Source organism: Sphaeramia orbicularis, chromosome 14 (assembly GCF_902148855.1).
Source record: "Sphaeramia orbicularis chromosome 14, fSphaOr1.1, whole genome shotgun sequence".
Classification (NCBI taxonomy): domain Eukaryota; kingdom Metazoa; phylum Chordata; class Actinopteri; order Kurtiformes; family Apogonidae; genus Sphaeramia; species Sphaeramia orbicularis.
The window spans coordinates 50,258,826-50,277,172 of NC_043970.1; the positions used below are offsets into that span (position 1 = coordinate 50,258,826).

The window sequence follows — 18,347 nt, forward strand, 5'->3', positions numbered from 1 at the left end:
ATTGACCTAAATTGATTGTAACATCCTTGATTGTGAATCTCGTCAGTGTAATTTCTGCATTTCACAAATTCACCCCATGGACCGGATCAGACTCTTTGGCCGGCCAGTTTTGGCCCCCGGGCTGCATGTTTGACACCAGTGGAGTAGAGGATGAGTGAATATGTGCTTTACAGATCGACAAGTGCTGAAGGGAAGTGGAGAGAGATATAAAATTTGGGGAACAAGTGGTGATTTTCAGGCTTTTGAGGAGGAGGATGGAAGCCTACTGAGGGACAGAGAATGAGAGGGGATGAGAAAGACAAAGGGCAGAAAATGAGAAAAGCACTTATATTTGACCTAAAGGGGCCGACAAATAAGACACTCACCAAACTTAAACCATATTGAAATCTTTCACCTTCAGCAGGGTGGATTTCAGGTGTTTCTTTTGTTAATTTTAATTTACTAACCGTATCTTTCAGGGTGGTTTTCTTGCCTGATAGAAATAATGCCACGAATGACTCTGTTTTCATGAATATAGGATGAAGAGAAAAGTGAAAACTGTAGTTGAAATGCTCCTAAAGAAACTGATATACTGTTAAATCTATATGTTTTTGGGGGTGTCCCTGTGGCTCATTTGGTAGAGTGTGTCCCTCGTAGGCTGAGGCCTTATCGCAGCATCCCAGGTTTGTTTCTGGCCAAAGGATATTTGGTGCATATGACTTGTCAGTATTCCAGCAGTGCACCGATGATTCTGCATGCAATGATTATGCCGACGTAAACCAAGGGAAAAAGGACATGAAAATTACATGCTGCTATTTTTTGTTTTTTATTATTTATTCTCTCACAGGTACATTTTGGGAATTGAAGTAAATATGCAAGGCAGAGTGTTTCCCAAAAAGACCACTGTTGCAAAATCACTTGTGATTTATTTGTGTTTAACCCTTTCATCCATAGTGGTCAGTACAGTGGACAGCTATTCTACTTCTGTACTTTTGTGTGTTCATGGATTTTGTTGTTTTAATTCCATATCAGCCAACATGCATCATCCCATACACTGCAATTTATACCATTGCTGTAACTTTGCTATTCTTGAGAAACCTGATCTGCACTAACACGTTTGAGTGTAAATCAAATACTTGTTATTGTTATTAGACTGCAATTAACAGGTTTTTTTTTTTTTTAATTTACACAAAAGATGTTTTTTTTTTTGCATATTATCTCCATGAAGTGAGTAGTGACTAGTATTAGAATATGTTAAAATGTGAGAAAACATCAAATTAGCAGCATCAAAAATGTATTTATTTCAAAGATTTCAGACAGTATATCAGTAAATACACGTTTCTTTGCTTCAAAAATTAAATGCATGGTGTCCAGCTGCAACTGAAAAAAAAAAGAAAAATAGGTTCATAAAAAGTTTTTCAATTGCATTGTTTTTTTTTTGATACCTAAAAGGGAAAAAATACTCTCGTTTAAGGCTCTCATAATTCATGCATGAAAGGGTTAAATGGGCAGGTTCCACATGTGACACGAGTGGACACAATGGGTTATGCAAGAACCATGGAATGAGATTGAGATTCATGAAAAACTCACATCTGGATTAGAAAAACCACAAGGATTATCAAATTTAACACAGTGTCTTTATTTATAGCGCTATATAAGACTATTTACAGCCATGTTTTCCAGATCAAATGCACTGACACCTAGGTAGTTTTTCCTGTACCAATTTTAGTCCTATTTTTGGCCCCAGTATTTTATCAAAAATTCATTAATTTTGGGATGGCTCAGAGCAAGAGTATAATTTTTTTGCATTTATCTGAGGTCATCATTAGGTACATCCTGGGGGGAAATATATCTAAATTTCTTTTTTATTATTGGGTCAAAAAAGCTGGTAAACTGCCAGATACCAAAATAAACCCAGTTTCATGGAAAGACCCATATATATGTGTGATAACTCTTTTTCATATACACTGAAAACATCAGATAACCAGCACTTTGGTCATTTGTTTCACAGTTCATCTTATTAAAGTCTGTAAAGCAGTGTTTTTCAACCTTGGGGTCGGGACCCCACGTGGGGTCACCTGGAATTCAAATGGGATCGCCTGAAATTTCTAGGAATTGATTAAAAAAAAAAAAAAACACTTACTAATAAAAAAATATATGGTGAGTTGAGAGAGACAATCCTAAACCATAAAAGACATGACAAACTGTGAAGCTGAAACTGCAGCACTGTGGTTCTGTTTATCTGTCAAATGTTCATTGTGGTCGGTTTCAGATGCTGCAGCTCTTTCATAATTCATAGTTTGAGTTCTTGTTTGTTCAGTATTAATTGTCAGCCTTGTAAATCCAAGCTGGACTGACTGTACATATCCTGACCAAGGAAAATAAAATTATCACTTTGTGCAGTAATCTACACCTGATTTTTCTGCCTCTGTCCATAATAATATACATTATATAGACTAAATGTCATCTAAAATTAATGTTTATTTACAACATAGTATAGCAAACTATTACATGATCAAAAACAAATTAATTTTAGAAAAAAAAAAAAAAAAAAAAAAAATCTGTTTTTAATGTCTGGGGTCGCCACAAATTTGTGATGTTAAAATGGGGTCAGGAGCCAAAAAAGGTTGGGAACCACTGATGAAAAGTTTAACACATTTAATCTCAGAAGCAGATAATTTTAAAAAACGTAGGCCATTATTATTACGTTTTATCAGTTGTTCTACATTTTGTGAAGTGAACTGATTTGATTTCCTCACAGAGAATGAAAATATGGGGGAGTTGTTCAGGCATTTGTGTAGCGACGCCACGAAAACCCACGTCTGTAACTATAAATCAGCCTTCAGACAGGATCACAACCTGACATGAACAACTGTTAAAGACGAGTTAAATGTGACATTAACAGTGAGATGAGACAGATTTAGTGCTGCAGAGATGATGCATGGTCAGCTGTAAACACCCTGTAAGGTCATATTGACTTAACATGCCTTCATCTGCTTTTTGCTCTTATCTGGGATCTTTCTGACCATCTGTTCACTGGCATCATATGCACTCACACGTTACCGTGACGATGACAGCGACAGCAACGGAGATAATGGCAGCAAAGATCACAAAAATGCCTCTTTTTCAGATTTTACCGGTAGTTTGTTATTTGAAGGTTTGCAGCTGGTTTTGTTGAAGTCAGTGTCTGGTTCGGGTTCTTTTCCTCCAAAGCAGACGACACACACTGTGTAAGAGTCCTCATAAGAGCAGACAGGCCGTCCTGTGTGTAACCTCAGACCGTCAATGATCTGCTGCTGTCACACAAAGTGCTGACTCGTCTGTTCAGCGGACCATAAAGACGTTTAAACAATGAACTGAGACTCAGAGCAGAGCTGCAGCTCATTTAGACTCAAACCTCATTATGTTCTGCTGTTTAACATGCTGCTCTGATGCACACATGCATTTTCATTTGGACCTAAAGTGACTATTTAACACCGCCCAACCTAGACAGATCCTCATCGTCATGTAATATTTTAGATGCAGGAGGTTTGTTTCCACTGGGACGAGTCTGGAAATCTGAGTTTAATATGGGTGCTTTTATGTATGTATGTATGTATGTATTTATTTATTTATTAGGGACAGTGCATATTAATGAACATCTACAACAACTGCAGCTGTAAATATGCCAGATTGTAGCAGCAGTGCTATTTTCCATCTGTAGTCCCTAGGCAGGTGACAGGAAAGACAGTTGACAAAAAGACAAAACATTGTAAAAACACACAGAACAACACAGTGAGAACAATCTACTGATGGTCACAGGCTTGGTTTTTCTTCATCCAATGTTTAAGTTGTGATTTGAAGGAGGCATATGATTGTGAGTCTCTTATGTTGAGCGGTAAACTGTTCCAATATTCAGTCCCAGTGACTGAAAGTGTAGTTTGTCCAACAGTAGTGCACCTGCGTGGCACCTCCCAGTCTCCTGGAGCTGTGGCCCTGGTGACCATCCCACTGACAGACTGGGATTTGATCAAATCTGTCAAGGGAGGAGGGGCAAGTCCATGCAAGACTTTATATATCAGGCAAGCATTTTTAAAATTCACAAAATTATTAAAATTAAGACATTTATATTTATCTAAAACAATGCAGTGGTGGAAATTAAAAAATTTTTGTCAAATATTTTTATGGCTTTTTTAAAAAAGTGATTCTATGGGTTTGAGTGTTGTGCCAGCAGCAAGTGACCAGGAAGTTACACAGTATTCAATGTGAGAAAAAATCATGGAGTGTAAAAACATCTTAGCAGCTTGTAGGGTCAAGAAGGGTCTGACTTCTTTAAAATTTTGCACATTAAAATGTGCAAAACTGGTCCCTAAAAACAGGACATGGCAGCTAAAAATTCAAACCAGATGTAGACTAATGTTATGAAGCAAATTTGGAAGCACTTTGGGTCTGTTTAAAAATAAGTATTTACTAAGATAAGAGAAAAAATATTTTTCAGATAAAACACATTTTTATATTATTTTTATACAAAAATCTACATGTAACACGGTAAAAAGGACACAAAAATTACGCGCTACTATTTTTTTTTTAAATATCTTTTTAGTCTCTCACAGGTACATTTTGGGAATTGAACTAATTATGCAAGGCAGAGTGTTTGACAAAAATGAACACTGTTGCAAAATCACTCACGATTTATTTGTGTTTAAATGGGCAGGTTCCACACATAATGGAAGTGGACACGATGGGTTACACACGAAACCTGGAATGAGACTGAGATTCATGAAAAACCTGTACATCTGGATTAGAAAAACCACCAGGATTGTCAAATTTAACACAGTGTCTTTATTTATAGCAATATATAAGACCATTTACAGCCATGTTTTAAGATCAAATGCAGTGACACCTAGGTAACTTTTCCTGTCCCAGTTTTGGTCCTATTTTTGGCCCCAATATTTTACTAAAAATTCATTAATTTTGGGATGGCTCAGAGCAACAGTATAATTTTTTTGCATTTATCTGAGGTCATCATTAGGTACATCCTGGGGGGATATATGTCTAAATTTCTCATTTGTTATTGGGTCTAAAAAGCTGGTAAAGTGCCAGATACCAAAATTAACCCAGTTTCATAGAAGCACCCTTATTAATTTAATGGTGAAATAACCTTTAAAACATGATATGCATTTTATAATATGCATTTTCATATGATAAGAAATAAATTGAAAGTATTTTTAACAAATATGTTATACAAAAGTCGATAAATGTGAAGCAAAATTATGACGAATTGAACAAAAATAATGAAAATGTAAAAAAAAAAAAATTCTTCTTCATAGTCTCTATGTTCAGTGTCTTTATCTTCATTTTCTCTGGTTTCTTTTCACTACCTACTTCATTTTCCAGAAGGCCAGATGAAAAGATCTGCTTCCATACAGCTATTTAAAGTACATATGGAGTTTCAAATTAGAAAATGCAGGACCAATAAAATTTAAAACATATTGAATTTTCCATAAAAGGTTTTATATTGACTTTAAGTGGGCTTTGAATGTGTTATTGGAACAATGCACCTCTGGTAGAAATGTGTCTTAAAGTGATACTAAGCAGTAAAATGTGGACAAATGGCAGTTGAGTTTGATAGACATATCACTGTTCAATCATTTCGATTGGACGCTCAAAATGATTGGATGGTGTTTTTTCAGTCCTGTACGTTCCACAGGTGACTACATTTTTTTTATTTTTGTGTTAGAGCATTTAATTAATTGGTTGTAATCGAGGTGTGAAGGGGATTTTAAGCAATATAGTAAAAAAAAAAAAAATGCTCCAGGAAAACATCTCACACCCCACCTTTAAATGCTGGTGAGAATGCAAAAATATTAGCAAATTTATTAAAAAAAAAAAAAAAAAAAAAGTGCTTCTCATCAGGTCACTTTCTGTCTTAAAATAGTATTTAAGTCAACATTATTTAATCTGAGGTGTGTGATCCACCCGTCCTTCAGAGTCTGATGAGCCTCGTACATTTGTGAAGCTGTTGTATTGCTCTTTTCTGAACCACCGGATTTATTTGAAAAAACACAATATTTGGCATTTTTATCTGCTGTTCCAGTCAGCTACAGTAGTCGGATCTGAAACTAAACGTCTTCAAACTCTAAGGCTGCACAGTTAACATCACAATCACCCTGTTGAGCAGATTTGGTTGGTACGATGAGATGTCAAGACTCAAGTTCTTGTGTGAAAAGTAGAATAAATATGTTGAATATTATGTACACTTCAGATGATGAGCCTTTTAAGGTGGTTCTGCAGAGGTGATGTTTGATGAGCTGCTCTCCTTACTCCGGTCTCATAAATCTAGACCTAGACATCCACCTCCTCTTCAGCTTCATCAGCCTTTTTCTGACTTTGCGGCAATAAAAACCATGACTGTAGAGTTACACTGTAAAGTTTTTTTTAATTGTTCATGGTTCTGCACCTCCACCTCTTAAGTCATTTGTTCCCCTGACCTCTGAACAAACTGCAAGAATAACAAAGACTTTTTCTAGATCAGTGGTTCTCAACTGGTCTGGCTTCAGGACCCACTATCACCCCTCAAAAACAAGCCAGGAACCCCAAATGATAACAGTTAACCCTATAACGCCAAACGTATTATATTTGATACATGACTTTTGAAGCCCTCTACATCAGGGGTGTCAAACTCATTTTCTTTCAGGGGCCACATTCACACCAATATGATCTCCAGTGGGCCAGACCAGTAAAATAATAACATAATAGCCTATAAATATTGACAACTCCAAATTTTTTATAAGCAAAAAATAACATTAAATTATGATAACACGTACATTTTACAAACTATCCAAACAAAAAAGATGTGAATAACTTGAAAAAACTGAAATTTCTGAAGAAAAATAATAAGAAATATAATAAGAAAAATTTTATCAATATTCTGCCTCAACTTATGATTTCTACATGTGCATTACAGATCAGATCTACCAAGACACAAAACAGGCAGAATATTGTTAAAATTGCACTTATTTTTCTTTAGACAGTTCCAATTCATATTTGTTCAGGTTATCGACATGTTATTATGAAAGGATATCAGAATTTAATGTTCTTTGCAGTAAATCAAAGAGAAAAAATTGGTGTTGCCATTATTTATAGGCATGATGTCATAATATTTTTTTCACATTAAAACAAAGAAGAAAATTTGGAGTCATTATTTCTAGGTTATTATGCTATTATTTTTGAGTTTGACGCCCTTGACTGTTAATATCTTCTGCACTTTGCAAATTCATCCCATGGGCCAGATTGGACCCTTTGGCAGGCCGGTTTTGGCCCCTGGGCTGCATTTTCATTTATTTATTTTTTATTGAACCTTTATTTAACCAGGAAGTCCCTTGAGATTAAATCTCTTTTTCGAGGGAGACCTGACCAAGAGGCACATCAGTACAATACAAATGAACATGAGCATGTTTGACACTTGTGCTCTGCATGATCAGTGAGATATTTTTTTTCTTGAAAAACCTGATGTATACAATTAGATACATGCAATACACAGATAATCCACCAGGGGGGAGGAATTCGTTCACCAGAGGCCTTTCCAGTGACACTACAGGACTGTCATTAATGAGGACGGAGGCAGAACTTTGACAGTTTTGAAAAGGAATTACCAATTTGTTAGACAGGTTTGTGTTATATTATGTTTTTGATTGTTCAAAAATAATATTTGCGAATTGTGACTCGATGTATCAAATATGATACAAAATTGAAACTCATACATAGAAATTGATATATGAAAAAATTTTTTTTTTTTTTTGGGGGGGGGGGGGGGGGGGAGTTGTTCAGATGGACCAATAAAGGTTCCAGTTTCAAAGAACTGGAATTTTCTGTCAATGATTTAATGGTTCAGGCTTTACAGGGTTAAACTTCTCAAATTTAGTTTATAAAAAGGTGGTGTGTTTTGAGCCTGAGATAATACAGAATATCACAGGATGAAAACACAGAAGACAAGTTTAATGCTAAACTGACCAGCACATGGGGATGCTAAACATGGAAATATTGAAAAAATTTCTTTGCCCATTACTGGCTTTGGTTGTCAGACATTTTACAAAAAACATTTAACAACAGGCAGAATATTGTTAAAATTGCCCTTAATTTTCTTTACACATTTCAGGTTGTTCATATTTGTTCAGGTTATTGACATTTTATTGTTAAAGGATAGTCTGTTAATGCAAATATTTTCATAATTGAATGGGTTTTTTTGCACAAAAACAGAGAAAAATTTGTGTCATTCGTAGGTATAATGACACATTTTTTCAAAGTGGCTATATCCACAATACTGTGGGACTAACTTTCTCATTTGTCTATTACCACAGAGCCAGTCAGCGCCCTCGTTATATCATGTGTAGACTGGCAACCTGTCATCCTGCGTGCCATGTACCCAAAGGAGTAGGTCTGATTTCGACATTGGTGGGGACACAAAAGTGCTCCAAGCAGCACTCCGGAAAGTTGATATTTTTTTTTGCATTTTCATAATTTCACGTCATGTCGAGCTGATCAAACAAGCAAACAATCATAGTCAGAAAAAAAATTCAGTAATTAACATGTTTATAATGCATATCTAAATATCTAAAGACAATACAAGAATTTAACGCATTCTGCAAAGTTATTCTCATGACTAACATATCCATTATTATTGAACCTCACCCGTGAATTTACAGCCTCTCCTCCTCTACCTCCTTCTTCTTCTTCTCCTCCTCTACCTCCTCCTGCCTCTTTACTGTTTGTCACCTGTCTAGTTTTCTTTTCTTTGACATCCTTTATATCCAAATTACCGAGCACACATGCATGGGCGCGCACACGCCAACACACACGTACAAATGTACATGTAAATGACACCACTGATATTCAGATCTGTCTAGCTGACGCGACCCAGGCAGAACAAATACAAACATATTGAAAACTTACGTTAGCGGTCCAACTAGCAGGTTCCTTTTACAAGTAGATGGAGTGACAGCGGGGACGGCCAATCACATGTGCGGTAGCGAAACCATTCAGCCAATCAGAGAGCGACATTTACATTAGAGGTGGGACTTCTAGCAGGTACCGACTGTTAACCCTTTGTGTGCCATAATCTTTGACTAAACACTACGGACAGCGGTTATATAGATAGGGACTAAACAGTAGTGGCTGGATATTGGTAGGGACGTGTCCCTAGCATCCCTACACAATTCTACGCCCCTGCATGTACCTATCCGGTTACAGGAAAAGGCCAGGGGACCAGTTATCGGAAACTGGTTTGTACCTGTTCACACTTTCAGTTTCAGCATGCAGACAAACAACATGAAGTGTGGTGACTGTTTTGCCTCATGTGAGGAATTTGCCCAGGTTTTTGATCAATATAAATCAGCCCCTGGGACAACGTTCAGAGTGCAGAATTCGGATAATTTGATTGGCTCTGTGGCAATAGACAAACCGATATTTTGTTCCACAGTACGGTGGCAGAAGCCATTTATTTTTTCTCACATTAACCCTTTCAGGCATACTGGTCACTACAGTGGACAGCTGTGCTCTTCTATATTCATGGCTTTGTTGTATTAGTTCTATATCAGCCAACACAGTGGATGCTCACACTGCAAAAATCTAACTCTGACCAAGTGTATTTTTCTCATTTCTAATCCAAATATCTCATCACACTTAAAATAAGACATAATCACCTAAAGAGGAACTTTTCAGTGAGATGTAAGAACTTATTTTCAGACAATAGATCTGCAAAATCTTATTTCAAGAAATCTTACCAAGATAATTTTCACTTGTTCCATTGGGAGATTTTTTTTGCTTGAATTAAGCAAAAAAATGTTACTCTATAGGTGATTATCTTATTTTAAGTGTGATGAGATATTTTGACCAGAAATGAGAAAAATACGCTTGGTAAGATATAGATTTTTGCACTGCATGCACCATCCCATACACTGCAATTCATACTGTTACTGTAACTTTACTGTTCTGGACAAACCTGATCTGCAGTAACATGTTTGAGAGGAAATCAACTGCTTGTTATTGTTATTAAACTGTAATTAACAGGTTTTTGTGTTTTTTGTTTTTTTTTGCATATTATCTCCATGAAGTGAGTAATGACTAGTATTAGTGTTTGTTAAAATGTGAGAAAACATCAGATTAGCTGCATTAAAAATGTTTTTATTTCATAGTTTTCACACAGTTTATCATTAAATATATATTTCTTTGCTTCAAAAATTTAATGCGTGGTGTGCAGCTGAGTGGACATTTTTGCAACTCCGTGAAAAATGGGTTCATAAAAACTATTTCAATCGCATTGTTTTTTTTTCATGCCTCAAGGAATAAAAACACTCACGAATAAAAATCTTGATTAAGGCTCTTATAATTCATGCATGAAAGGGTTAAACCAAGAAGAAAATTTGGAGTAATTATTTTAAAGTTATTATTACGGATGCACCAATACTGATACGAGTATCGGCATTGGCTCCGATACTCAGTGTGTGTACTCGTACTCGTACTCATAAAAGATATCCGATACAAATACACCGATACCACTTATGGCCATTTGACATTCACAGTTCAGTGCAGCAGGTACGTGGCGGTGGAATAATGTGTGTGGAGTGTGAAGAGTGTGGAGATTTAACCAAATAAATGACGGTGATAAAAGTAACGCTGACTGCAAGTAACGTTACAGACACAGACGGATACGGACGCAGCGTTCTGTCCGTCCTCTGCGTACATTCCATCCATTTTCCAGGTGCTGGTGGATGCATACCCAGAATGAGAATACCAGTGGGAGTACGGAGTGATGCGGACCGCCGCCAGCGGAAGTGAAAACAAAACTTATCACTCATTTCTCTTTTCTCTTCCTGCTGAAGCTAAGCTTTTAAACCTTACCAGCGAAAACACTGCAATATTAGTATCACATTAGTGTTACCTCTGTCGTCTCCATGTTTATTACTGACCTTCTTCTTCTTCTTCTCAAAAAACTTTACTCTTCTTCATGGTATTTGTCCAGTATGGTTAATTAAGAGCGGCGCCCCCTGGTGGATTAATTGAGAAACGCTCATTCCAACACATTAAATGTCAGTAGCAGCACTTTGTTCCAGTCAGACTAATGACAACGACAATAAAGCACATTTACAAAAGGAACTAAGAACTGGAATGAGATTATTAAGTACTCGTACTTGTACTCGGTCTGGAAAAAAGTGGTATCGGTGCATCCCTAGTTATTATGCTTTTATTTTACTTGAGCTCACATTGGTCTGTATGTGGAACCTGAACTAAAACCAGTTCAACACCCTTGACTGTTAACATCTTCAGTGTAATTTCTGCACTTTGCAAATTCATCCTGCGGTCCCGGATTGAGCTTTTTGGCGGGCCAGTTTTGGGCCGTGGGCCACATGTTTGACACCCCTGGTATAAACAGTACCTGGGTGACAGCTGTTGGTGTAGTGAACTATAAACAGAGTCTGGAGCTGGCTGAATAGCTCTGAAACTGAAACGTGGTGTTCATCATCATAAACGAGGGACGGTTTACACAGGATAACAATGATGATCTGTTCATAGAGTCCAGTTTAAGAGCCCTGAAGCTGCTCTCCACACCTCACTGAGACACTCTGTGGGTTTCTTTGACTTCCATTTGTCACATCTCTGTCTAAACAGAGTCAGATTTAATGGAAATCTGTTCTGCTCTTGTTGAGGTTTCTGTCCTGTGCAGAAGGTGTTTGAGAAGCAGGATCTGAAGTTCCTGCTCATGTTCAGACATAAATACGTCACATTAGATCCTGATAAGGATCATAAGCACATCGGACCGTCTCTGTCTGTGTTTTAACGAGATAAACACATTTGATCTGTGTTTTAATGAGACGTCCTTTTGTTCGTATCTCTCGGACACATTCCTAGATTCACTTCCACTTTGCCTTTTTAGTCCATGTGAACGCTCACTGCCTCCTTCTGTGTCATGTTATGATGCTAATTATGTTCTATCTGAAGGTCGCAGACTTTCCAGAGGTTTGTACACTTCCTTTTTAGTGCAAAATATCTTAAACCTCTGTATCTTTTCTGTCTCCTCTGCAGTTATGGATTCCTTTCGCTATCCTTGTTGTCTCTGAAAGATCACAGACTCTACTTCTAAAATAGTTTATACGTTTAATATCCTCAAATTAAAAGGAAATAATACATCTGTTACACAATATTTTTCTCTTTTTTTCCAAAGTTTTATAAAACACCAACCCTTTCAGCCCTTCAGGTTATAAAAACTGATCAATGTAAGAAGATTATCTCACCAAAGTCACATTTTCTGCCCAGGAAGAAACATCTGAACCCTTTGGAAAACCTCTGAATGTAGTCTAGACTAGAACTGGGCAACTCCAGTCCTCGAGGGCCAGTATCCTGCATGTTTGACATACTTAACTCTTCCAGCACACCTGGTTTGATTAATGATCAGCTCATCATCACACTCTGCAAAAGCCTGATAAGGATGTAATGGCCTCCAGGTGTGATGGAGGAGGGAAATATCTAAAACATGTAGGATACCGGCCCTCGAGGACCAGAGTTGCCCACCCCTGGTCTAGAGGAAGGTGGGTCATGGTCTCAGTCCATCCAAGAAGGTAGAACGTCTGCATTTCACATCCAGAAACACCAACAGCGACATGAAAGACCAGAAAGATGAGAATGTGGTTGATGGTTTAAACCACAGGTGTCAAACTCATTTTAGTTCAGGGGCCACATTCATCCTAATATGATCTGAAGTGGGCCGGACCAGTAAAATAATAACAGTGAAAAAAGCAAAATTACATTATGATAATATTTACATCTACAATGTTTCATTAAAAATCTGAATAACATGAACAACTTGAAATGTCTTAAGAAAAACAAATGCAATTTTAATAATATTCTGCCTCAGTTTATCAGTTTACACATGTGCGTTACCACTTACATTACTATTACAAATACACCAAACATACAGTACCAGGTATACTATTGGTAAAATTGCATTTATTTCTCTTAAGACATTTCAGGTTGTTCATAGTTGTTCACGTTATTGACATATTTTGTAAAAGGATAGTTTGTTAATGTAAACATTTTCATGTAATTTTACTTCTTTCACTAAAACAAAGATAAAATCTGCAGTTGTCATTATTTATAAGTTATTGTGAAACTATTTTACTGACCTGACCCAATTGAGATCTGTATGTAGAACCTAAAATTAAAATAATTTTTACACCATTGATTGTTAATATGTTCAGTGTAATTTTGCATTTTACAAATTCATCCTACGGGCCGGACTGGACCCTTTGGTGGGCCGGATTTGGCCCCTGGGCCGCACGTTTGACACCTGTGGTTTCAACAATCTGATTCAGTTCTTCTTATTTACTAATCTTACTGTCAGACACTTTCTTTGTCATTTTGTTTATACAGAACTGAAACCAACGCAGGAATTATTAATCAATTACTTGTCAGAAATCGATTTAATCACTAAATCTATCAACAAATATATGAACATTTCCATGTACTTTTACTTTTTTAACACTAAAAAAGGAGAAAACGTGTGGTTTTCATTATTTATAGGTTATTATGATATTATTTTACTAGTCTGACCCACTTTACATTGAATTGGTCTGTATGTGGAACCTGTATTAAAACTATTTCGACTCCATTGATCATTTTTGCATTGCACTTATTCATCCCACAGGCCTGATTGGACCCCTTCAGCGGGCCTGTTTTGGTCCGCGGGCCACATGTTTGACAGCTGTGGTTTGCTGTGTATTGACTGACAGTTGGTTATGAGGCTTATCCCTGTTTTGATCATATTAGGGATGTGGCATTTACCTGGAACACAGCTCATATGGCTCCTCATGTTGTTTGTAACTGATAAACACTATTATCCTAGTTCAGTTTGTGCTAATGTCTGAGTTGTTTACAGAGGAGCAGAACAGATAGGACAACATTAAATAAACTCAACTGTGGCCACTGTAAGAGCAAAGGCATTTTGTTTTATAGGAGGTTTAGCTCTATTTAACACTTTGACTTAGCAGTTTTTATTCTACCAGGGCAACAGATAAAAAAGTCAAACACATTTATAGCTGTTGATCTATCTATCTATCTATCTATCTATCTATCTATCTATCTATCTATCTATCTATCTATCTATCTATCTATCTATCTAGTAATTTTCTTCATTTCATTGATTATTTTGTCATCAGTTCTGCTCTTTTTGATAATTCTGTTAGAGATTTTGTGTATTTTGTTAATTGTATTGTTCAGTTCATACATTATTTCATGCATTTTTGTGCATGTCTGAATAGTTTTTACATACAAGCTCATTTCATTTGTTTATTTTGTTGGTTCATTTGCATTCATTTGGATAGGAGTTCTTTTTTGTTGAGTGTTTTGTTAGTTTTCTTCATTATTTTAATTTTTTTTTGTTTGTGGCTGATAATTTTGTTAACTCGATTTGTAGATAACTTTCATTTTCAGGATTTAGTTTGATGCTTAAGCTTTGTTTTCCATACACTGGCTTTCACAACATTAAATCAGCCTTCATTCTCATTGAACTTCATTCTATTTGTTGAGCAAATACCAAGTCGGTGAAGTAGCTCTGAAGGTTTTGGAACAAACAAAACATTTGAAGCTGTCATCCTGACTGTCATTTTTCAACTCCTTTTTTTCCCAACTTAATTTATAGAACATTTTGAACATTTTAGACAGTTGATGCACAGCATATAAACATTGATTGTCACACCTGAATATCAACCCCCTTCTCACCCACCATCAACCACCCAAGGCATATTACTCAAAACCCAAATAAAGGACAAAGAAATAGTTAAAAAAAAAAAAAATTAACTAAAAAGAAAAATAAATAAATAAGGAAAAATAGTATGTATGTATGTATGTATGTATGTATGTATGTATAGACAGATAGATAGATAGATAGATAGATAGATAGATAGATAGATAGATAGATAGATAGATAGATAGATAGATAGATAGATAGATAGATAGATAGATAGATAGATAGATACACACACACACACATGCATAATTTTTCTCTTTTTGACAATTTACAGAACAAATAACTGACTGATTAGTCAAGTAAATCCGCATAATTCATCATTAACAGTTAAATGCAGTTTGTACGAAGCTGTTTCACATGGAATATTTCTTGTTTGTTGTTGCTGCCGTGTCTGGTCATAATGTATGAGGCTGTAAATGAAGACAGCCATTATTCCTCCATTTGCAGTTTCTTAACGATCTCTCAGTTCAGACGGTTATCTCCAAACCTGCACACTGTTTAGATGTTACAGTCATTTGTGAGGCTGCAGAGTGTGCTGCAGTTATTGTATAAAATGATAGCTTTGGGTGCACTGGGGGGTTTGGGCTGGAGGTCTGATCTGCAGTGAGTCTGCTGCAGAGTCGATGCTGCTGCAGAGTCCACATCAACTCAGAAACACTTTTCCCTTGACTACTTCTGGAGCTGTTGTTTGGAAAATAAAATGTGACATGTGGATTACATTTGCTGCAATTTAAGCAACAAATGCATCTGCCAAGCAAAATAGCTATCAACAAGTTAAACTTAAAGGGATTATATATAATATTTATACTCTCAAATATTAAAAATAAAATAAAATTATCACCACACACTTTTCCTAATAAAAATCAAGTTCAAATAAAATGCAGGATATAATATCTGAGAGGCCTTATCTTGATTGCTCTGATCATGTGACCATGTGTGTTACTATGCTTCAACCTGCCCAGACACAGTCACAGTCAGAAAACCAGACCAAACAGAGAATGGAAAGATTTCTTCGCCTGCCTGAACCTGCTAAGACATCTGCAAGAGAAACTGAGAAGTAGACACCAAAATGGTGCATTATATACATTATATAGCCTAAATGTTATCTAAAATTAACATTCATTTGCAACATAGTATAACAAACTATTACATGATCAAAAACAAATTAATTTTAGCAAAAAAAGTCTTCATTTTGAATGTCTGGGGTCACCAGAAATTTGTGATGTTAAAATGGGGTCACGAGTCAAAAAAGGTTGAGAACCACTGCTCTAGACTCACCTCTTCAGAACAGCCTACCCACCATAACTATTAATCTTCATCTTACTTTGTGCTGCACCTCTTCACTTTTCCCCCTTGTATCTTATATGTATCATCATTTCTTAAAGAAAAAAATGGATTTATTTCTTTTGTTATCTATGTATTGTCTTTTTTATCCTTTGCTGTACAGTGTCCTTGGGTGTTGTAAACGGCACTTATAAATAAAATGTATTATTAGTATAATACAGATGTGTGAAACCAGAGTTATATACTTTATTCACTGACTGATACAGTCTGTGGTGTTGATTTGTTGGTTCATAGTGTTTTGGAACGAGACTTCCTCCTGCTGTTTGAAAGTTTGGAATATTAATACTACATAGAACCACTTTAAGACTTTTGCAGATCTTTTTGTGAGCAGTTTACATGTTTAACAGAAGCAAAAGAAAGTAAGGATCAAAAGGGAAATTACAGCCTAACTTTGCTCATGCTCCTGATGTGAATCCACAACAACATAAGGTAATGGAAGGTGCCATTTCATTTCTGTTTTTACAGAAGCTTTATGTTTTCCTGACGTCCCGTGTGAGTCTAATGCCTTTTGTTACGACCCAGTCGTAATCCGAAAACATAAAACCACAAGGTTAAATGGATGGAATTATTACATCTCATTTATCATTTATTTTCCCCTTTTCTGCTGAAATAAAGGGAGCTGGTCAGTAGAATAGATGTGCACCCATAATGCACTGCAGCATCGTCACACCACGTTTTTGTCAGATGTTTCTTTGGCGTCTGACCTTTGTTTCAGGGTGTTGTCTTTGTTGTGAACAGAGTTTGCTGCTCGAGGCGTTTCACTCTTTACTTATATGGTTGTTTCTGAGTGAAGATGCAGCTTTTGTCAGAGCGATGAGATGAGATTAGATCTGATGAAACATGCAACTTAATAATGTGACTCAGGTTTCTACTGCTCAGGCACAGTTTTTTCAGCCTTTGTCCTCTTACTTTTGACAAATCCAGAACTTGTCAACACTTGTGTTTGTGTTCTCATTGATCAGTTTGTCTGTAAAGATCGGAGGATGTCGCTTCTAAACTTGGAAAGTTATTGTGTGACAACAGGATCTTCCATGGCTCAAAAACATCCTATCATGTTCACCTTGTCCTCCCTGTCAACCTTTACAACAGAAAGTACACAACGTCTTATAAAACTGAAACTTTATTATGTTCCAGTTTTGATAAGATTTATCAACAACATTTGAGCCAATGATGCGACAGAAAATGTCCATTATGTAAATAAACATTGCAACATCACAAACATACCGGGCTGCATTGGAAAGTATCATCAGATACGGCATTGTGGCCTGGTATGGCAACCTGACTGTGCAGTGGAGGTCACAGATTGCTGGTCTGGTGCCAGTCATCCCAACATCCATCACTCTGCTAAACAATCCGTAACATCTGTCAGAGCACTAAGCTACATGGTGCAATAAAATCATACCTGTATGTGCAATACACATCAATGCAATAACTTATTCATGAATAAGTATATATGTATATATTAGGTGCAAATCTATTTATCTGGTACTTCTCCATTTTATTCTGTTGGCTCTTCTTTATTCTGTCCACCTGTAAACTGCAGCTGAACGGAATCCAGGAAAAATTTCCCTACAGGGACAATAAAGTAAATCTTATCTCATCTTATATGTCACCCATAGTGACACAAGATACTTTTCATTGTATCGTAAAAAAAAGTAAAAGTAAATAAATAAAAAAAATAGTAAACAAAAATGTTAAAAATGTTGAAACCACAAGAAAGCATATATATGTAATGATAAGACTATAAAAGTTAGAAATATATATTTTTTAAAAAGTAAAAGTATTAACAACAATCAAATAGAAAAATAAATAAACCTAAAATAACAAAAATTACATTTAGTCATATAATATAAAGGATAATAATATAATATATACATAATGTAAGAGACGTTCTTAGGACCAGCAACCTATAAAAAAAAGATTTAATCAATGCCTTTGTTGCAAATGTAGCAAACAGATACTAAGATAAAATATCTTGCTATTTTCAGATCAAACCGTGGCAAATTTAGAAAATTTTACATGGAGTGGTAAGAAATGCCGGCTGGGTGTTATGAGAGGACATTGCATGGGAATACCCATGTTTATGTGGAGAGATTCATCTAAAGCAAAAATTATTATAACACGTCCTGTATCAATACAAAACACAAGTGTTCTTCCTGTTTAACAGGAACAGGACCACTGTTCAACAAACAGAACAAGTTTTAACAGCAAAATGAAAATATTCCACTCCAAGAAAAAAATCCAA

At 36.1% G+C, this 18,347-nt stretch overlaps 1 protein-coding gene across 1 annotated transcript in view; it reads left to right on the top strand.

Moving 5' to 3' along the window:
- LOC115433150 (neuronal acetylcholine receptor subunit alpha-9-like) overlaps positions 1 to 18,347 on the top strand; it is a 40,473-nt gene that overhangs the window by 12,041 nt on the left and 10,085 nt on the right. The window lies entirely within an intron of this gene.